At 40.1% G+C, this 22817-nt stretch overlaps 2 pseudogenes; both read right to left on the bottom strand.

The window, feature by feature from the left end:
* Window positions 1–7255: 7255 nt before the first annotated feature.
* Window positions 7256–7400, bottom strand: LOC111825464 (annotated as a pseudogene).
* A 3812-nt stretch (window positions 7401–11212) lies between these two features.
* The window catches only part of LOC102423056, a 21615-nt pseudogene continuing 10010 nt past the window's right edge, over window positions 11213–22817 (bottom strand).

The raw sequence follows: 22817 nt of genomic DNA, 5'->3' as shown, positions 1-22817 counted from the left end.
TGGTCAGTGTGCTCCCACAGGGGGAGCGCCACTCAGCCAGAAGCTCTGAGCTGGGCCCACAGCTGGCCAGCACAGTGGTGGTGGCAGGAGCCTCTCCCGCCTCCATGGCAGTGCTAAGGATATCTGACTGCCAGCTTAGGCCTGTGGGAAGCAGGCCTAAGCTGGCAGTCAGACATCCCCCGAGGGCTCCTGGACTGTGAGAGGGTGCAGGCCGGGCTGAGGGACCCCCAACTGCATGAATTTTGTTCAGCGGGCCTCTAATATTAAAAAAAAGAAAAAAAGAAAAAGAAACCATGTACCTTTATCTATCATTTCCATTATGGCTAACTTGTGTGTCAACTTGGCTGGGCCACAGTGCCCAGATATGGGGTCAAACACTATCTGAGTGTTTCTATGAAGGTGTTTTTAGATGAGATTAGCATTTAGATAGGTGGACTTTGAGGAAAACAGATTGTCCTCCATAACATGGGTGGGCCTCACCCACACAGTTAAAGACTTGAATAGAACAAAAGACTTATGTCTCCTGAGAAAGAGGGAATTTTGGCCCTTGGACTTGATCTGAAACATCAGGTTATCATGGGTCTTTAATCTGCCTGCCCACACTGCAGATTTTTTACTTACCAGCCTCCATAATTGTGTATCAATTCGTTAACTCTTTTTTTTTTTAAAACTATATACACATCTTATTGGTTCTAGTTCTCTGGAAAACACTAATACAACCCCCAATCTTCCCTTCCACTACTCTCAGCCCTAAGCAATCACTAATACTCTTTCTATCTATGTAAGCGTATAGATTTCCCTATTTGGACTTTCATATGAATGGAGTTATATAGGATGTCATCTTTTGTGACTGGCTTCTTTTACTTAAGATAATGTTTTCAAGGTTCATTTATGTTGTAGCATGTTTTGGTACTCATTTCTATTTATGCAGAATAATATTCCATTATATGAATAAACCACTAGTTGTCTGTTAATAGACATTTGGGTGTTTCCCCTATTTGGCTACTATGAATAATGCTGATATAAAATAAACATTTGATGCAAGTTTCTGTATAGACTTATATGGTGGGTCTCTTTTTTCCGCGTCCAGCATGGAGAGAGTGGTCCAGTTCTTAGAGTAGAGGTGGCTGGGGATTCGAGAAATAGGAAAGAATGAGACAAGACACAAAGATGGAAGGAAAAAGCTGCGACCGGGTGGGACTGCTGTCCTCTTCTGACGGAGAGGCAGAGACCTAGCACCGGACCACGTATTTAATTTATACTCCCAAATACCAGGAAGTTACGTCAGTTCTGGGTGGGCCCGGCGTGATGAGCAGTCCAATGAGTCAGGCAGGAACCCGAGGGCGTGGCTCCACCTCAGGGCCCCTCCCACAGGGCGGGGTGCTTGGTGTCCCTTGGCCACTAGGCCATGGATTGGGGTCAAAACTGATTTGCCAGTCAGAGGGAGGTGAGTCCTATTTATTCCTGGTGCTTGGCTGGATTTACAATAATAAAACCCACTCTCTGACACCTGGGCAAAGATGAAAGTCAAGCTGAGAACACTTCTGCCTTTTTGGTAAGATGTGTATCCAGGACGTGGCTCTGCCTGTCACCTTGGATTCAGCTGACAATTATTAGATAAATGCCCATGTGCCTTCCCAGGGGTCCTCTACAGACTTATGTTTTCATTTCACTTGGGTAAATAAATAGCCAGGAGTAGAATTGCTGGGCCATATGGTAACTTTGCATTTAATCATTTGAAGAACTGCCAGACTGTTTTTCAAAACATCTGCATCACTTTACATTCCTATCCGTAGTGTATGAGGGTTCCAATTGATCCACATCTTCACCAATACTGTTGTTATCTGACTTTTTTATTCTATCCACCCTAGTGGGTAAGATATTGTTTCTTGTTGTAATTTTGATTTGTATTTACCTGATGATTAATGATGTCAGGCATCAGTTTATATACTCACTAATGGCCATTTGTATATCTTCTTTGAGGAAATGTCTATTCAGATCCTCTGCTCATTTTTTAATTGGGTTTACGTGTCCTTTTATTACTGACTTGTAAGGTGCTTTAAAAAAATCTTTATTGTTGAGAGTATTACAGATGACCTCCCCTGCCCCCTCCTCCCCTCCCCCCCCAATGTCCCCATTTACCCAGTTCCTGCCCTGCCTCAGGTCTTCACCACCCTATTGTTTGTGTCCATAGGTAATGCATAAATGCATTTAAGTTCTTTGGTTGAGCTCTTCCCATCTGCTCTACCCTCTTCCCTCTGAGATTTGTCAGACTGTTCCATGTTTCCATGCCTCTGGTTCTATTTTATTCATTAAATTATTTTGTTCATGAAATTCCTTGTTTGTTTATTTTGATTTTTAGGTTCAATTCTTGATAGATATGTATTCATTGCCATTTTATTGTTCATATTCTCCTCCTCCTCCTCTTTCTCCTCCTCGTCCTCCTCTTTCTCCTCCCCCTCTTCTCTCTTCTTCTTCCTCTTCTTAAAGAATACCATTCAACATTTCATATAATACTGCTTTGGTATTACATTCAAGGGCAGACTCAGTGAGCACTCCTTTAGGTTTTTCTTGATAGCTTTGCTGGGTAGAGTAATCTTGGTTGTAGGTCCTTGCTATTCAATATTTTGAATATTTCTTGCCACTCCCTTCTGCCCTGCAAAGTTTCTTTTTCTTTTTCTGTTGGCCTGCAAAGTTTCTGTTGAGAAATCAGCTGACAGTCATATGGCACTGCCTTGTAGGTAACTAATTGCTTTTCTCTTGCTACTTTTAAGATTCTCTCTTTGTCTTTAACCTTTGGCATTTTCATTATGATGTGTCCTGATGTGGGCCCCTTTGGGTTCCTCTTGTTTTGGACTCTCTGTGCTTCATGCACTTGTAAGTCTATTTCTTTCACCAGATAGGGGAAGTTTTCTGTCATTTTTTTTTTCAAATAGGTTTTTAATATTTTGCTCTCTCTCTTCTCCTTCTGACACCCCCATAATGTGAATGTTGGTACCCTTGAAGTTGTCCCAGAGGCTCCTTACACTATCTTCATATTTTTGGAATCTTTTTTCTTTCTGCTTTTCTTTCTGGGTGCTTTTGCTTCCTCATATTCCAAATTGTGGATTTGATCCTCAGAATCCTCTACTCTACTTTTGAGTCCCTGTAAATTATTCTTTATTTTAGTTAGTGTATGCTTTTTCATGTCTTTGATGTTCTCCCTAAGATTCTTGAAATTTTCACTAAGAACCTTGACATTCTCACTAAGTCCCTTGAAGCTCTCATTAAGAGCCTGGAACAACCTTATAACCATTTTTAAAAAAAATATATTTTATTGATTTTTTACAGAGAGGAAGGGAGAGGCATAGAGAGTTAGAAACACCGATGAGAGAGAAACATTGATCAGCTGCCTCCTGCACACACCTTACTGGGGATGTGCCCACAACCAAGGTACATGCCCTTGACCGGAATTGAACCTGGGACCTTTCAGTCTACAGGCCGATGCTCTATCCACTGAGCCAAACCGGTTAGGGCATAACCATTGTTTTGAACTCTGTATCTATTAGTTTGCTTGCTTCCATTTCTTTTAGGTCTTTTTCTGGAGATTTCTTCTGTTCTTTCATTTGTGACATGTCTCTGCATTTTGGCTACTTCCCTATGTTTGTTTCTATGTATTAAGTAGAGCTGCTATATCTCCTGGAATTGGTAGAGTGGTCTTGTGTAGTAGGTGTCCTGTAGGGCCCAGTAGCTCAGCCTCCCCAGTCACCTGAGCTTGGCACTCTAGGTGCGCTCCTGTGTGGGCTGTGTGCACAGTCTTGTTGTAGTTGAGCCTTGATTGCTGTTGGCGTCACTGGGAGGAGTTGACCTTCAGGTCAATTGGCTGTGAGGACCAGCTGTGGAAGAGCTGCTGTGCAGGAGACACCCCAATGGCACAGGACTTGCTTCAGTGGGGCTTTGGTGCCCACTGAGTCTGCCCCTTGAGTGTATTGATCATGGTTATGTAGAGTTGTAAGCTGGTATGGTCTAAAGCTGTCCATAGGGTGCACTGGCTCTGGAGCCTCCTGGGAGATGCAATGTCAGCCACTGCCTGGGGCCACCCAGCAGGAGCTATTGAGTGATCTGCAGATGGCTGCTACTTGTGTTGAGCTTGGAAATGCCTAGCTGTCTTGAACCTCTTATTGATAGATATGGGGCATGCTGATGCCATCTGCTGCTTGGTTGAGAGATTTTAGGAAATCTCTGAAGCCTGAGCCAGTACAGGCCATTTATATGGAAAAGCTGCTGCAAAAAGTTTGGGTGGAACTGAAAATTGGGTGGGGTAGGGTCTCAGGGAATCACCAGAGTGGAGCAAACAGTGGGAGCCAGGCTTATGGAAACTCAGATATGGCTGCATGTCAGCTCTGTGTCAGGGGAGGTCTTGGCATAGGAACAGTGACCCTTGTGAGCATCCTTGTCTGGGAGAAAGCTGCCCCTGAGTTCTTACTCCAATGCCAGACAATCTGGTTCCTTCCGTTTGTTCCTGGATCCTCCAACACTGTTGCCTCAGTGCTGGAGCTTAGAGGGAGTGAGTCTGAGTAAGTTTGTACTCTGTCTCTTTAAGAGGGACTGCCTGGGTCTCCAGCAGCCTCTGGGACATGTAGCCACAATTCTTACTGGTTTTTACAGCCTGAAGTTACAGGGACCTTTCTTCCCAGCACTGGAACCCTGGGCAGAGGGGTCTGGTGTGGGGCTGGGACCCCTTGCTCCTCACCGGAGGCCTCTGCAGCCTAGATATCTCTCCTGATTAAAAATATGCTGCACATGTGTGTCAGACCAGCCCATTCAGCACCTCTGTCCCTCCTACCAGTCTTGGTGTGCTTTTTTCTTTACTTCTCTAGCTGTAGGACTTCCATTCAGCCAACTTTCTGAATGATGGTTGTTCTATATTTTAGTTGTAATTTTGATGTGGTTTTGGGAGGCAGCGAGCACCAGCATTTACCTACACCACCATCTTGGTTCCTCTCTCGAAATATTTTTTTTCTGTTAAATTAGACATCTGGTTACTCTCACAGGAAATTTCTGTTGCCTGCTTTTATTTGTTTTCTGAAGTATGGGTCATGGTCCCCTGTTTCTTTGCACACTTTATAATTTTTTTTGGTAATTGGACATTTTAGGTAATATATTGTAGCAATTCTGGGCACTGGTCCCCTATTTCCTTGTTTGTTTAGTGATTGTCTGAATTATTTTAGTGAAGTCTCTATTCTCCCAACCCCTTATCCGCTCCCCCCAGTGTTAAGCCTCTGATGTTGCTCTTCAGGGAGGCACAGCTTTAGGTGTGCCCACAGTCACTTTGAGATGACAGCAGCACTTGGTAGGGCTCTTTCACTCTGACCTCACTCAACTGTTAAAATTTTACTAATTGCTGGACGATTGGTTTATTTTTCTATTTTTACAAAAAAGCCCTGGGGTATAAATTCTTCTACATATGAATCCAAACTTTCTGAGATCAGTGTTTGATATTTGTTTTGACCCCAGGAAGGCTCCTCCCAGCTGTCTTATTCCCAGCTCGCTCATGTAAACTAGCCAGCCACAGTCTAGGCTTTTTCTTTATTAGGTACACAAATCGCCTCCCAATTGCCTTTGACCACAACCTCCAACCACTTGAGAGTGCTCTTAGGTTAAACTTTTCCAAGCTCCTTTGCAAATGAAATCAGTTTTTTTTGGAAGAGGTTAGGAGCTATCTGTTTTATGACTCCTTCTCCCCCAGGCAAAAATCTCTGGAGCTGGGGGTAGGGACACTGGCAAGCTTCTCTCTGGGTGACACTCCACAGTAGGAGCCTCAGTAAGAGTTGGGAGAGAGAAGGGAGCCCCCACTTCTTGATTGCACTTGCCTGGGACTTCTTCCCAGAAACAAGCAGCTGGGGGCTAGATGAGAAACACTGAAATCCCATTGACTCCCAGGAAGAAAGCCCTCCCTCTAGGAACTGGGAATAGAGAGCCCTGTGTTCCTGGCTGCAGCAGTCTCCAGTGGAGTGTCAGCCTCACTGTGCTGGGTGTGGGGTGGGGGAGTGGTCTTGATTCAAATACCACAGACTTTCACGTTATAGAAAATTCTTAGGTTTCCTTGACTAGATGTTTTTTCATTTGCTGTTTACACTTAGGACCATTTCCAAAGGCTTTAATTGCTTGCTTTTTAACAATTCTCACCAGTTTCACTAGGGAGTGAGTCTGTGGAACTCTTCCTGCTGCTATGCCAATATTCATAGCAGTCTGTTGTTCTTGACAACTGTCCACTAAGCTGACATTATGCAGATTCATACAACTCAGTCCAGTAAGAGAGTCTCTTGATTCATTAAATAGAAATGGCTCTTCAAGTACACATTTAAACAGAACTCTTCTTTATATGAGGCTGCCCAGATAATCCCAAATCAAAGACGCGCTAGGAGACTCAGTTCCCAGTTCAGTTCTTTCTAAACACTTTTCTCTGATACAATGCTAACTTTTTTTGTCTTTCACAAATAACAGCTGTATTTAGACACTATCCTTTTTAAGTCAGTCTTGGTGACATGATTTCATGGGTTTAAGATTAAAGTAGATCAACAGCTAGCATTTTAAGTTGCCACTCACCCTCTTGTTTACATTATCACCAATAGCCAAGCCACAAGGCTTGGGCAGTGCAGTTATAGAGCAATAGCAGAGCTCTGCATGTGTGGCCTTTCACCACTGGCACTTCATGTGGAGCTGCCTGGCTGGTCTGGAGGTAAATCTCTTATGTTCTGGCCTGTGTTACTTGCAATTGTTTGGGATGAATTATGCAGAAGCCTGTTGAGCAATTTGTGACAGGCAGAGATCTTTCAGTTTCCACTGCTAAACAGTGATGCATAAACAAAAAGGGTAAGAAGCCACTTTTTGCTATATTGTACAAGAAAGCATAAAATTTCTATTTCCCACAGAATATACTTAAATATCTTAAATCATACATATCATTCTCTCCATAAAGGAAGAGATACTTTGCCTACATAGGGGTGAAACTGAATCAGTCAGTTAAGGACTTACAACAAGGAAAGATTGAAAATAGTTAGAGATAGTTATAACAAATTTGGCAATATCAATGAGACAGAATTATTAAGATTTTATTTTATATATTATGCTAATCACTCAGATCTGATTTTATTTTTACATCTTCCACTGTGGTTTAGACAATCAAATGTCAAGAAAATTTCCCACTTTTGGCTATAATATGCAAATACCTACTTTCATTTAATACCTCATTCCCCTCCTTCTTTTTTTTTTTTTATGTGCCTCAGGCATGAAATAGCTCTGGCCACTGACACAGGCATCAAGCTAGGATGAACTAAGGACTGTACATCTGTTTTGCCCCTGATTGATATAAGAGCAATACCACCAATCAGTTATCTCCTTGCCCATTGCCAGGGGGTTCATTCCCCTCCCTTTTCATGGTCAGTACATTTGGGTTAAATAGGGACTTCCAAAGGTCTTAAGAGTAAAAAAGTGTTTCCAATGTTAAGTTTAAGAAATGTCTTGCCAATTGTTTTCTTTTTGGTAATGAAGAATGTAAGCTTTTATGATGGAATTTTTCATACAACTCAGTCCATGCAATATGCAGCTGAATGTGTACTGGCCCAGGTACACTAGCCATTATTAGTAGGACTTGCTTCTTCAGGAAATAGCATCTATTTAAAAAACAGAGTGGAGGAAAAGGAAGGGAATGGAAGGAAGGAAAAAAAGAAAAAGGAATAATTCTTCTAAGGACATAATTCAATCATGGGATATATGAATATGCATTCCCTCCCTCACCCCCCTTTTTTATTGTGAGGAATCTTTGAAGATCATCTGTCTGACATATCATGCATCATTCTTGACATTGCCATTCTAATTCAACTAATTAGAAAACAGTATCTTTTTCTTGAAGGAATGGTCAGCACACCTTACAATAGCATTTTCAGTGAGTTAAAGATAAGCCATTTTTTTCCTCTGTTTTGTCTACTGTCACTGTATAGGAGAGGGACAGCATTCCATGGAGTTGTTTTAATTACCCTATCGGTATGCACCGTGACATCTGACGACACTGGTGAGCTCACCTGATGGACCACAAAGAACCCTGATTTATGAACCCATAATTGGGTTTCCAATAAACATTTGTCAAAATAATATATTAGTTCAAACCAAAGTCGTTTTTATTTATTCATATAAAAGAGCACTTAACTTTCAACAAAGAATTGCCTATCATCAAAAACACTCTATAAATGAATCAAATTTATGAAGACACAGTTCTAGAGAGCGACCACTCAAAGGCTACAGCTTGTTTTAACTCTTTGGAGTACATAGTGTTCTAATTTGGTTGTTTTCACCTTATTCATTTATATTTTACATTCAAATGATGTATATTTTAATATTAACTTGTTAAGGTACTTGTTACAAAATGACTCTAGTGACTTTAAACAATTTTAATTACGAAACTAGCATAACGAGCAGCTGTCATTCTGGAGCTATTTTAAATTCTCATGACAACATATTTTTCATCCATTCTTATTTTGTTTACTTCTAAGTAAGAGCAAAATGTACACTGATCTCAAACTAGTTTGTAAAAGGTAAGGTTTCTTGCCCTAGTCAGTTTGGCTCAGTGGATAGAGCGTTGGCCTGCGGACTGAAGGGTCCCAGGTTCAATTCCAGTCAAGGGTACATGTCCGTGTTGTCTGCTCGATCCCTAGTTGGGGGTGTGCAGGAGGTAGCTTATCAGTGATACTCTCTCACCATTAATGTTTCTATCTCTCTCTTCCTCTCTAAAATTAATAAAAATATATTTTAAAAAATAAATAAACAGCCTTAAAAAATAAAGGACCCTTACAGTCTCCAAGTCTTAGGAAAATTTGGTCACTCATAATAGACTCAAGTCTGCTGTAAAACTTGGTGAGCTTTATTTATTTGAGTTAAGAAGCAGAAATAAGTTTTTTTATAGTTTTTTTAGCCTTTAAACAAAAAATATAGAAATCACTATTGACATTATGAAGTATATGTGGTAGATTTTTGATAAAGAAGGTTGAATCTGAATAATTTTGTGATTTGAGATCTAAAAGGGGATTGTAATTGTATAGTAATTCCTACTATTTTCATGATCTGAATAAAAGAATCTCAGCCTGGGGTCTATGAGAGGGATAATTATGGTCACTCTAAAGTGGACTGAGGGATTCCTACTGTATATTCTCTGCCTAGAATTTGAGTGAAAGCATAATAAATGCAGGGGTGGAACAAGGTTCACCATTACTTTAGAAAAATGGTAATTTTGAAAAAGTTTGAGAGGCAGTGGTCTTTCTTACTTAGTCCATTTGTTCATGGGATCTTCTGAAGCTTTTGGCAAGGTAGAGCATCTCTACAGAGTTGGGTATAAAGTCAGAATCCCCCTACAGGCTTCACTTGAAATAGAATTTGAGAATTCATGACTGGCTGCTCTGGCTCTTGGGAGATCTCAATAATATTTTCCTTCTACATATAACATACATAATTTTCATAAGTATATATTTTATAATGTATATATTCAGTTTATAGGTGTTTGAACTCTTTAGTCTAAATGAAATATTCAGATTAAAAATCAGATCTAGCACTCATTTTTGAGGAAAAAATTATTCTTTTTTCTTTGTCATAGTAGATATAAGGCCAGTGAGCTCTCTCTGCCTCCTATTTGAAGTACAAATGCAAACAATGGTATTGCTCCTCTTCGAATTATCATTGAAGTGTATGGGGGATGGGGACTTAAACTCTGGCCTTCTGCTGGTCCTTTAGTATACACTGGCTGATAACTGGTGAACTAGATATAGTGGCCTCCATTCCTAGGTATTATATTGGCATCTGCTCCTGAAATCTGCAACTGATATCACTCTAGATGAAACTTTATACTCAGCTTTGTCACAACATGGTGGTCCATTCTGTCTGGCATGGCTTTACCTTGGCTCTCACTGATGTTGCCTTTGTCTCAAGTCTCTGCCAGCTACTGCAAATAACACTGGCTGCCTCCTATATAGCTTCTTCTTTGGGGCTCTTTGATCCTCACTATAGAAGGCCCAACATCATGACTGCTATCCTGTTACCTTCTCCATTCTTTCCTCATGGATATGTGGAAACCTTTGGGCTTACTCCACCAAGTGACAAATTAGGAATGATAATCAGGCCCTCTTTCTGCTTGACTATCCTTTTCTGCCTTCTTTACTCTGCTGGGATGTACTGTATTAGCATAGGGTTGCCTTGCATAGCAGTTTCATTCTTGAGTCCCAAAGGGCAAAGGGCCCCATTGGCCCTCAACATTTCTTTTCATCTAAAAGTTTCTTCACTCGGAGACTTCAGCCTAGAGAAGGTAAGTGTGAAAACACTTGTTTCTTTTGCTACCCCCCACCCCCGTCTTTTTTCCTCATCCCAAAATTCATCTGCAAAGGAAAGAATAGGTTTTCACATTTCTTGCTACCTTATCAGGGCCCCCTTTATGTAAAAATCTATGATTAAGTCAGCCAGATCTGACTCTTCATTTGTTAAACAGAGAGATAAAGAAATGTAGAAAATCATTTTCTCTCATGTAAAGCCTGACTTTCAAGACTATTTCCTGTGCTATTTACTTGAAAATTTAACAAGTGGCCACTAGCTTGTATTTCCCTTTATGCAACAGTTCTAATCTCACCCCATTGCCCAAGGAAGATGGATGTCTATATGGTATAAAAAAGAGGAAAGCAAAATATTTCAAAAATACTTTGCTTGATTTCTATGGATCAAGTGACCGTTTTAGTTAATTTGGTTTCTATATGACTTTAGCATATAAGTGAAGATAGGGTTAGATTGACTCAGAAGAAAATATGATCTATATCCATTGATATGTAAGGTGATAGTAACTGTAATGTTCCTTGACTGTGTTCACTAATGATATCTTGTGGATTGACCTTCAAAGAACCCATTCCCACTTGCCAAGCCCCGTTTCTGGTTTCCTGAGATTTGGGTAAAGCAGATAGATGGTCCAATTCGACTGTAACATGAATCTTTTAAGACCTGGCAAAAAGATAATTTTGGCTATAAAAAGATAATTTTGGACAGACCTTTTCAAGAATCACTTTTTTTTTTTAAAAAAACACACCAAACAACAACACATAAAACTTTATTTGCAAAAGAAAGAAAAAAAAGTTTTTTTTTTTTATTTCTTTGAATGTAGCACACACAAAAAGTGCTGGTTCCCTGGTTCCCCGAGGCTCCATCAGGAATGGAGGAATAGCAGAGGGCAGGAGTGCAGAGATTTCTTTCTCAGGCCCAGGCCTGTGCAAAACGATGGCCAAGTGTTAGGTCTTATCAGGGCCCACAGATGATCTGTATTCCTGGTTAGCCCTCTGGAGTCTGGGAGCATCAGCATCTCCAAGAATTCATTTGTATTCAACAAAGATGGGGAGGGGATTCCACTGTTACTGTTGAACTGGAAAGAATAGACCCCATGGTCTGAGGCAGCATCCATAGTCACCTGATTTTGCTGGCTGCTGGTCTCCTCAACTGAAATGTTGGAAGAAGGCACAGGGGTGTACTGGGAGATGTAAGCTCCTTGCATAGCGGCAGCTGTTGGCATATAAGCGCCCGTGGTGCTGAGGGAGAGGTGGCCCAGTTGTTGCGTAAGAGGTACCATCATGGAGAGAGGCTGGAGAGAAAGGGGGTGATCCATACCTGGTGTCAGAACTGAACCTGAAGGCTGAATGAGGTATGACTGGTGGTACATCCATGATGGGGTAGGTACTTGTGGAGGAGATGTCTGAGTTACTCTTGTGATACAAAGACACGGGAGATGGAAGATATGGGGAGAGTGCAGACTGAGCAAGCATCCTGTTGGGAGTGATGTTATAAGTTGCTGGGTAGAACCCATTCTGAAGAGCTGTGGAGGGATCAAGGCCACACCATCCATGTCTCCATTCCTTGGCCAGGCCTGTCCATTTTGCACAAATTTTCCTTGGTTCTGTCATTTCTTTGGACTACCGTCAGCAAATTTGCAAAGCAACAGGTCTGATGGGGCTGGAACTCAAGGGGGTGTCTTAATATATTTTCCATTAAAGTGGGTGATGATGGCTTTACACTTCTCTGTGGACTCCATCCTTGCAAAGCCAACCCCTCTGCTGGTCCCACTGGTGTCTCGAAGGATTCGAGTGGAGATAACTTGGCCAAAGGGCTTCAGCATTCCCTCCAGTTCTTGCTCATCCATTGACAGTGGGAGGTTTGATATGAATAAATTTGTGGGGTCCTGCTCCTGTTGCTTTGCCATCTGTGCCTGGACACCACTGGTCTTCAGCGCTGTTACAGCCTTCTATGCAGCTGAAGGACTGTCAAAGTCCACAAAGCCATAGCCTTTGCATTTGTTTGTGGTCTTGTCCAATATGGCCTTAGTGGAGACAATCTTGCATATGACTGAGACAACTTGACAAGATCCTGGTCAGTAGTGCCTGGTTGCAAACCCCGGATGTAGAGGTTGGTTTTGCTCAGCTGGTCATTTCCATTGCTCCCACTGCTGCTGTTGCTTGGACTAGGTGGTGCCATCTGCTGAGACAATGAAACATATGGGTTTTTGTTGTTCTTGTTATAGCCAAAAGTCGAAATGCCAGGTCTGGAAGTTACTGATAGCAATATTTTCTCTTTAATATTAGGGAGCTAAGAGAGGAGAGGGACAGGGAGGAAAGAAAGAGGGAGGGAGGGAGGGGGGGAGGGAGAGAGAGAGAGAGAGAGAGAGAGAGAGAGAGAGAGAGAGAAAGGAGAGAAGGGGAGAGCTCAATAACCACTTTTTAAAAGTAAAAATCATTGGTTGGTTTATGAAAAAAAAAAAACACCAAGAAAAATTTCTAAATGGGTTTTAGATAAACAGAACATAGAAAACAAAAATATTTTGTATGCCGTGTATAATGTATTGTTGAACACTTTTATAGTTAGACTTTATTTAAGATGATCCAGCCAAGTACCAAACTTATATTATACAATGGAAAGTTAATACCATAACACAATGAGAATGTCTCTATTTTTGCATAATTAAAGTATGTTTTCTTTACTAGACTATAAGCAACTGAGACCAAGACTATGTCTTACTCACTTTATGTAATCCCAGACTTCACTATGATAATTGGAATGTTGTAAATGCTAACCTGTTTGCTGTCTGTGTAGATCTTTGCTTATCTCTGAACAAAAGACATGTGAAACAGAACACAAAAGAAATGATGGACATTTCTTTTTAGTGTTGTATGCTTGGGACAATACTCCGTGACAAAATAATCTAATGATTTGAATTTCACCTTGTGCTGACCCTGAAATAATTTTGAATTCCTAACAAGTCAGGAATTCTATAACATTTATGACACTGAAAGGAGTTTAAAAATGTTTGCTATGAAAGGTTTCATCTGCAAAATGGGACTATCATTAAGTGAAATTAAATGATATTGTGCATGTAAAGGTCTTAGCATACACATGGTATAACATACACCTGGCATACTGCTGGTGTTGTTAGATAACAATTGGGAAACAATTTGGAAATATAGGATATTGTAAAGGCAAGTGGTAGATACATTTTCCATGGGTAACAAATGAGGCCAAGAAATTACACTAAGAGTTTTGTACTAAGGTATACAGATTTTCTCTAAAAAATGTTTTATAGTAAGAGTTTTTATATAGTAGCTACATCTAATATATGTGATTGCCTAGCAAACTATGCTGGTATAGAAGCTAAACCCATTGGCTCATCAAATCATATGAATTGTTTTTTCTGATTTCAATTTGAGCAACTAATGAATCCGTGAAATGTTTGGTGAAAAAACAAACAAAAAGATCAAACAAAATAAGAACAAACCCCCTCCCTCTTACCCCCCCCCAATGAAAACATGAAAAAAGAAATATAAATAAAATGTTTGGTGAAGGAAAAGTGCAGGAGCTCGGTCTGTTGGGGCACCCTTGATAAGGAATTGGAAAGGTGACTGTGACAATGCTGAGGGAGGCTGGGTGTTGAGAAGTGAAAGAAAGGAGGAATTGGATGAGACAAATCTTGCTCAAGATATCATTAGATTCAGAAGTCTTAGTTTTTTTTGAAGGTGTATGCAAGTCTGGCTCTATGCAAGCATCTATTCTGTATGCTTAAATCCCAGGCCAGGTATTTGGGTAGTGGAGAGGTGTTTGTGATAGAAGGGGGTGGGGTGGCTGATAGATATCTACTCTAGAAATCTCTAGAAACCAGTTGGTCTTAAAAATACGAAGAATTTCTAAGAGAATAATAATGTTCAATATTAATAAGATATAACTCAGCTATTACAAAGGGACTTTCTGAGATTGACCAAATGACTTAACCTCTACTTGGACTTGTGCTCTCTTTATACCTGATAAGTGGACATTTGCTTCTTTTCAAAATGTCCATGAAGACATTTGACCTATGCTAAAGGTCTTTAAAATTTGGTCCCGTCCAAAACATCCATGCTTAGAAAATACCACTGGATTCAAAGAGCCCATAATGTTTATTTGTACTTTTGGCTTATAGAATGTCTACATAAGAAATATCCTCATCGCCCTAAGGCGATGGCTCAGAGGATAGAGCATCGGCCTGCGGACTCAAGGGTCCCAGGTTCGATTCCGGTCAAGGGCATGAACCTTGGTTGCGGGCACATCCCCAGTGGGGAGTGTGCAGGAGGCAGCTGATGGATATTTCTCTCTCATCGATGTTTCTAACTCTCTATCCCTCTCTCTTCCTCTCTGTAAAAAATCAATAAAATATATTAAAAAAAGAAAAGAAATATCCTCATCTAAATAATAAAAGCGTAGTGTGCTAATTAGACCAGATGTCCTTCCAGACATCTTTCTGGACGACCTTCCGGATGAAGCCAGGGCTGCGAGGGAAGCCCGGGTCACGGGTGCCAGAGGGAAGCAGGTGCCGGCAGCCAGGGGAAGGAAGGCCTACTCTTGCATGAGTTTCATGCATTGGGCTTTTAGTTTTAAATAATTGAGCTGTGGCTGTATTGCCAATAATAACCCTTCTTGCCTCTGTAACCTAGCTGGTAATGGCACATAGAGTGAGGTAGAAGCTTTAACATGGACCAAATCTCTCCATGAATGTTTTGGTATAGGACAGTGATGGCGAACCTATGACATGCGTGTCAGAGGTGACACATGAACTCATTTTTTGGTTGATTTTTCTTTGTTAAATGGCATTTAAATATATAAAATAAATATCAAAAATATAAATCTTTGTTTTACTATGGTTGCAAATATCAAAAAATTTCTATATGTGACACAGCACCAGAGTTAAGTTAGGGTTTTTCAAAATGCTGACACGCCGAGCTGGAAAGGTTCACCATCACTGGTATAGGACCAAATCTTAAGGACTTTTTGGCATGGACCAAATGTCTCCAGGGATATTTTAGATAGGACCAAATGTTCTGCAAAGCTATCCCTTGACAGTTTTTTTATTCTTGAACTAGAGGCCCGGTGCATGGATTCGTGCACCAGTGGGGTCCCTCGGCTTGGCCTGTGCCCTCTTGCAATCCGGAACCCCTCAGGGGATGTTGGAGAACCGGTTTCGGCCTGATCCCCGCAGGCCAGACCGAGGGACCCCACCGGTGCACAAATCCTTGCACCTGGCCTCTAGTATGCATATAAGATCTTTGGTTAATCTCTTCCTGACCTCCCCCCTCGCCCCTTCCCTCTGAGATTCATCAGTCTGTTCCATGTTTCCATGCCTGTGGTTTCGGCTCCTGTGTTGAGCGTCTGCCCCCTGGTGGTCAGTGTGCATCATAGCTACCAGCTGGTCAGCCCAGTTGGCTGGTCTGCTGGTCGCTTAGGCATATATATTCTAAGTGTTTGGGTTCCTTAGGTTTTGGTCATAGGTCCAATTCTGTGTCTAGATATTTTCTTCCTGGGTGATATCATCTAGTGCCATAACGTTATATATGCTATATGTTGATGATTCTCAGATTTATGTCTTTAGCATGATTTCTTCTCCTACACAAATAGCTGCCTACTTGATATCTCTTCTTGAATGTTTCACAGGTATTGCCAAGTTAATATGCCCCAAACATACATTTTTTTAAACTTTTTTTTATTGCTTAAAATATTACAAAGAGTAGTACATTTGTCTCCTTTTTTTCTCCCCTTGACCAAACATAAATTTTAATCCACATCCCCATTTGACCATTTTTGCTGATACCTGTTCTACCTTTAATCTTCTTCTAAGTAATTCTAAGTAATTTACATCATTCAAGCCAGAAACCTAGGAGTCATCTGTGTTTTTTTCCTCTCCCTCAACTTTCACTCCATTACTTTAGTCCATCAATAAGACTTTCAAAGTTTATTTCCAAAATATATTTTGAATTTGTTTGCATTTCTCTCTTTGCTGACATTTTCTTAATCAATCTACCATCACTTTTTTTTGCATAAACTGCAACAGTGGCATCAAACTGGTGTTTTTCTTCTTGTCTTATCTTCTTCCAATCCATTTCCAAATACCAGTGAAAGTGAATGGTCTTTCAAAAATATAGGTAGGTTTATGTTAATTCTCAGCTTTAAATACTTGACTGATTTCCCACTGTATTTATAAATAAAATTAAAACTTTGTGTCATGGACTACAAGGTTTCACATATTTTACACTATGATACTTGCCGTTCTAATCTCAATGTTCTTGTCTTTGCTTATTATACTTTATCCTCCATGATTTTCTCTCACGTGTTTAGACACCATGCTCTTTTATGCTTTAGCATTTTTGTTCAGGTCATTTGTTTGGAGTGCTTTTTAATATGATTTCCCTCCATGTAATTAGCTCTTTTTTATCCTTCAAAATTCAGCTTAAGTCCTCAGAACATCTTTCCCTAGTCATCCTTTCTAAAAATCATTCCCTGTCCAGGCACTGTCACTTCCTATTACAGTGTCTTACTTATTTAAATTTTTTATATCACTTTTCTTACTTTGCAATTACAATCTGTTTATTTACTAATTTACCTGTTTATTGACTATCTCTTACCTAGACTATAATCTTCATGGGTGTAGAGATATGACTTTCATTTATTATAATATAACCAACAAACTATGAGTGTTTCTTACCATATAACTAGTGTCTAGCACTATTTGTTGAATGAGTGAATGAATATATCTGAAGGTCCTCAGATATTCTGGAGAAATCTATAAAATCTGGGAGCAAGTGGCCATACGAATTGGTAGCATTAGACAACATTTGTGCTGGGTTGTGCAGAATATATTTAATAATTTGGGACTTTTGTTTTCACTAAATTGCTATAGGGAAATGTCACTGGGGATTGAGTGGTCTTAGAGACTTTGTCATTTTGACATACTTTTGCTAAGTCATTACTGGAGAATTGGGTTACACACTGGCCTATTTACAGTGTGGTTGTAGTTTGGCAAGGCCTGTGTCCTAGGTCCTTCTCTTGCTCTGGAATGGTGAGACAAAAGCACTCCTGTCTTTCTACAGCTGATGAAGAACAGACTTCTTCCCTGGAATAGGGCCGAGTGGTAATGTGCCTCTAAGGACTGCACTGAATAAACCTTTAGAGCAAGGTACAGTCAAAGCTGATTAAAATCACACTATTTCATAATACTGCTTACAGGCAGAGACATTCACCAGGAAGCTGTGAAGAAAGAGCTGGCTGCCCGGGAACAGCAGCCTGGATCTGTTCTCTTACCCCCTTGAGCTGTTTGTTCGGCTCTTCATGGAAACAGATTTCCTGGTTTGTCTGTTAGACCTCCAGCTTTCTCTCTGTGTCTGACTTATTGATAAGATGCCTATAGATGCCTCAGAGTTTTCCACTTTGAGATTCAAAGTTGAGATAATTCTGTTTCTCCGGTGCTTCCTTGAAAGAAAATATTTAGTGAAATCTTAGGAAAATTGAGAAAAAGAATCATACCTCTTAGAAGTGTTCAGTATGACATTAACATATAAAGAGTTGCCATTCTTTTCTTTTTGAGAGACTGGACTATATTTATAGAAAGTTGTCCACTGGTTATGGTATTCAGTGTTTCCTGAATGGTGATTAAGAGTATTGTTCCTGGAATTTAAAGAAGGGTTCAAATTATGACTCTGTTGCTTAACAACTTGAGGACTTTAGGAAAATCACTTAATATTTCTGAGCCTCAATTTCCTTATGTAAAATAGAAATAACAGCTGCTCTACCTCGCTTATAGGGCTGAAGAAACAAGTAAAATACTGGATGTGAAGGTGCTTTGTATCCCATGAAGCTCTTTGCAAATGTAAAGTACTATTGTTCTTGCCAAGTTTTTTTCTCCCCTTTCTTTAAAGAAAATGTTGGCATTCTCCAACCATTAGTTAATCATTTCTCTAGGGCCCAGTTTTATTTTGTGGACAGAACAGGTGTCAGGCTGTGTGATGAGATTTGGAGGAAAGTGGAAAAGAAACCCTAGAGTCTTTTAAGTGACCTTCCAGCCTGCTAACCTTCAAAGAGAGGCTGGCTCATATAAAACTCCTTTCCTTGTCATATCTCTTTGTAACAAGGCCCCTTTGGAAGTACAAGCTTCTGATAGCAAGTAGTTGGATGGTTTGGGACTTTTGTTTTCACTAAATTGCTATAGGGAAATGTCACTGGAGACATTCCAAGGCCTTATGGGAGAGAAAACATATACGAAGTCACTATTTCTTTTGTCTGATATGCCTTTTTTGAATGTCTGGATGAATATTATTAGTATGTATTTATTAAGGGGGGCTAATAGATGCCTTAATTTAAAGATTTAACACATTGTAAAGAAAATCAGAACCACCTTGACATGTATATTGACCTGATTAAAAGTCATTTTAATTCATTGTCTTGCATAACATTTTAAAATGTTTTTTTTTTCTAAGCAACAGTATTTTGATGAAAAGCAATCTTGTCCTGGCCAGTTTTGCTCAGTGGTTAGAGTGCTGGCCTGAAGACTGAAGGGTTACAAATTTGATTCCAGGTCAAGGGCACATACCGCAGTTGCAGGTTTGATCTCCAGCCCGGTTCGGGGCATGAGGGAGGCAAATCGATGTGTCTCTCTCACATTGATGTTTCTCTCTCTCCCCCTCCTGCCTCCCTTCTACTCTCTAAAAAAATCAATGGAAAAAATATCCTCAGGTGAGGATTAAAAAAAATAAAGGCAATCTTATTTTTCTTCTATAAATTTCATCAGGACAGATATTATTGGTTTAATTACAGATTTTGTTCATTTATCATAATTGTCATAGAAGAAGATCTTGTCAAAATTATTTCAGATCATTTGGGAAGAACAGGAATATTTGTGGTCATGAGTTATACAGGTAGACATGAAGGACTCTTCTTTATATTTCAGTCTGATAATTTCCCCCTAAACTATTATACTACTTGTATTTGCCTCAAAACATATAAATGTAATTTACTGATTATATTTTATAATAATTTATTTCATAATAATAAATAACATAATTTAAGAAAAGAAAAGGGGAATAGGTTAATCTTCTGACAGTAGTTTAGATCATCAATTTAACTTAATGATTGCCTAGGGTGATGAAATGAACACTTCAGTGTTCAGCAAAAGTTGGTTCTGAGTAGTAAGGTGCTTTAGTAGCAAATGTGATTTGTTTCCTTCCACCCCTGCTCTCCACCCCAGATTTAGACTTTACCCACTCTGAAAATGCAATCAGGAGAGAACCCTTTACCACCAACACTCTCTCTTCCTGAGAGGGCCAAGTTCCTGAAAAACTCTTTGGTAGGAAAAGTCATGTTAAAGTTTATAAAACACTAGAGGCCTGGCGCACAAAATTCATGCATGGGTACGGTCCCTAGGCCTGGCCTGTGTTCAGGGCCATCTTCCCTGCCTGCCTGCAGCTGGCCCTGCCCCCCGCTGCCACCCACCCCTGGTTCCCTGTTCACCATCAGGCAGTCAGAGCCTGCCAGCCGGGGGAGGGACCAAGAGGTCGGCTATTCCCGCCTGCTCATTGTCCCCGTCCCCGCTGCGGGTTGCCCTCTGTGTGTGGGGTGACCGGAGGGGCAGCGACCTTGACCTGGCGCCGCCTGCATCCCCCACCACCCACGCCCAGTTCCCCGTTTGCCATCGGGCGATGGGAGCCTGTTGGTTGGGGAAAGGGTCCAAGAGGTGGTCAGTGCGCCTCATAGTGACTGATCGAGCGGTCATTCTGGTTGTTCTGCCATTAGGTTCAATTTCTATATTACCCTTTTATTATATAGGATTATCAGAAAAATAGAGTTAGAGAGATTCAAGTTTTTGGGATCCTATAAAAGTTCTTATAAATAATCTATAAAGTCAAGTAAATAAAATAACGAACATAGGACATGAAATAAAGAGAACAGTCAATAACATTTCAACCACTGTATTAATAATAATGGCTACTTTACAATTATTTTCCATCAATAACTGCTTGCTTCTTAGAAAAAATTCAGGATCTCTGTCTCTACAGTTTTAATAATGTAAAAAAATGTTTGCCTTATGGGAGATAAAACACATATGAAGTCACTTTTTCTTTTGTCTGATATGCCTTGTCTGAATGACTTTTGGACTTTATGATCCAGAATTGTTGACTATAATGTCCAGGTTTCACTGTGGTCCCAGAAATACAGCATAACTAGACCCTGAAATTTATCAAGCTTTGGTTAGCCTTTATTTTACATATTTTTTTCTTTTTTAAAATAATTTTTATTTCTTGAAGTATTACAAAGAGTATTACATATGTCTCCTTTTTCCCCCCCTTGACATTCCCCCGGCCCCTACCCCCCAGAGTCTTGTGTCCATTGGTTATTCTTATATGCATGCATATAAGTCCTTCAGTTGATCTCTTAATCCCCCCCGCCCAAACCCTCCCCAGGCTTCCCACTGTAGTTTGACAGTCTGTTCAATGTTGCTCTGCCTCTGCATCTACCCCTGTTCATCAGTCTATACTGGTCCCCATTATCTGTCCCAACCTCACCGGGGCCGTCTTGGTCTCACCAGGGCTATTTCAACCTCACCGGGGCCGTCCCTACCTCACCGGGGCCATTATTTTACATATTTGATATAACTAAGTAGATATTGCCTAAATTATGTCCTCAACCCAAGATTCTATATCCTTAGCTCTGATCACTGCAATTTGCATAAAAACATCCCACCAGTTCTTATGTGTAACTCAACTCCTTCCCTCCTTACAGAAGTAAAAATGTAGTTCCAAGAGGTAGAAGTGTAATTCCAAGGCCCAAGGTTACTTTTCCTTAGCTTCCTTTATTTCAGGAGAGGGGCCAATGCAAAAATTTCTATTGCTGCTCTGCCATCCACTCTATCTTTTCTTTTCCCCATCACTAGTCCCTTCTTTTTTCTACTTATCTCTAATCAAAATGACTTATAATTTCTGTATTCAGGAACTCAAATTCTTATGGTTGTTAAAAAGGTATGTAGGAAACTAAAATTTCTGGTAAGAGAGAAATACTGTTGGAAAAAGATTAAGGTATTTTTATTTAGTATTTTAAAACATTTTCATATCTCTATCAAGTGGATTTAGGAGATTGTCCCCCTGAGAGGTTTTGAATGTGGATGGGGTGAGGGTGAGGGTTGGGAAAAAGGAGAATAAGAGCTCCTGAATCCTTGATCAGGTAGACAGGGATTTAATCAAAGGAATTGGGGGTGATGCTGAAAGGACACTAGGAACGCTGAAGATAAAACTTTGTCTATTTCTCGATTTTGCCTAAAGTAGAAATATAGTCTTCATTCTTAAAGAAATTGAAATCTAATTTTAGTAGCAAGAATTTCTTGCTATGGAATTGTGAATTACTGGAATATATTATCAAAATAATTAGTAGTCTTTTGAGCATTTTAACAATTGATTTTAGAGAGAGAGGAAGGAAGAAGGAGAGAGAGAAACATCGATGAGAGAGAAACATCAACACTGATTGGCTGCATGTCCCCGGTTGTGGATGAAGCCCACAACCCGGGCATGTGCCCTGACAAGGGATTGACCTGGTGACTTCCTGGTGCATGGGTTGATGCTCAACCACTAAGCCACACCTTCCAGGCTCTTTTGAGCATTTTTAATGAAAAAATAGATCACAATACTTTTAAGGCTGGATAGGCATAATGTAATACTGTGCAAAGAGTACTAAAAATGAGCTATATACACTATGACTCTGTAATGGTGAATAAGAAAATACAAACAGACAATTTTATTTAGGGAAAAAAGTTCATTTTCAGCCACTGTGTCTTTTAGAAAAGGAATATTTGAATACTTAAGATTAACTTTATCTTCTATTGTATATATTTTGAATGTTAGCATATTGTTTGGCAATTAGTAAGTATATAACACTTATACATTGTTTTTAGTATAGTTATAAGCACAAGATTATTGTTTCAATCTATAATTTTTCTGTAGTATAAGTTAAGGCCTATGTATGCTTTTCTTTTCATTAGGTTTTATTTTTAATTTAATTTTTATTATTATTTTCTGTTCTTTATTGATTAAGGTATTACGTATGTGTCCTTGTCCCCCCTCTTGTCCCCCACCCCCCGCTCATGCCCTCACCCTCCTGGTGTCTGTGTCCATTGGTTATGCTTATATGCATGCATACAAGTTCTTTGATTGATCTCTCCTCCTTACCCCCACCCTCCCCTACCTTCTCTCTGAGGTTTGGCCATCTGATCAATGCTTCTTTGTCTCTGGATCTGTTTTTGTTCATCAGTTTATGTTGTTCATTATATTCCACAAATGAGTGAGATCAGTGATAGTTATCTTTCCCTGAGCATAATGCTCTCCAGGTCCATCCATGCTGTTGCAAATGGTAGGAGTTCCTTCCTTTTTATAGCAGCGTAGTATTCCATTGTGTAGATGTACCACAGTTTTTTAATCCACTCATCTGCT

The sequence above is a fragment of the Myotis lucifugus genome, unplaced genomic scaffold (assembly GCF_000147115.1).
Source record: "Myotis lucifugus unplaced genomic scaffold, Myoluc2.0 scaffold_27, whole genome shotgun sequence".
Lineage (NCBI taxonomy): Eukaryota > Metazoa > Chordata > Mammalia > Chiroptera > Vespertilionidae > Myotis > Myotis lucifugus.
Note: the sequence above shows the minus strand (reverse complement) of the source record. Positions and strands in the feature narration are given on the sequence as shown.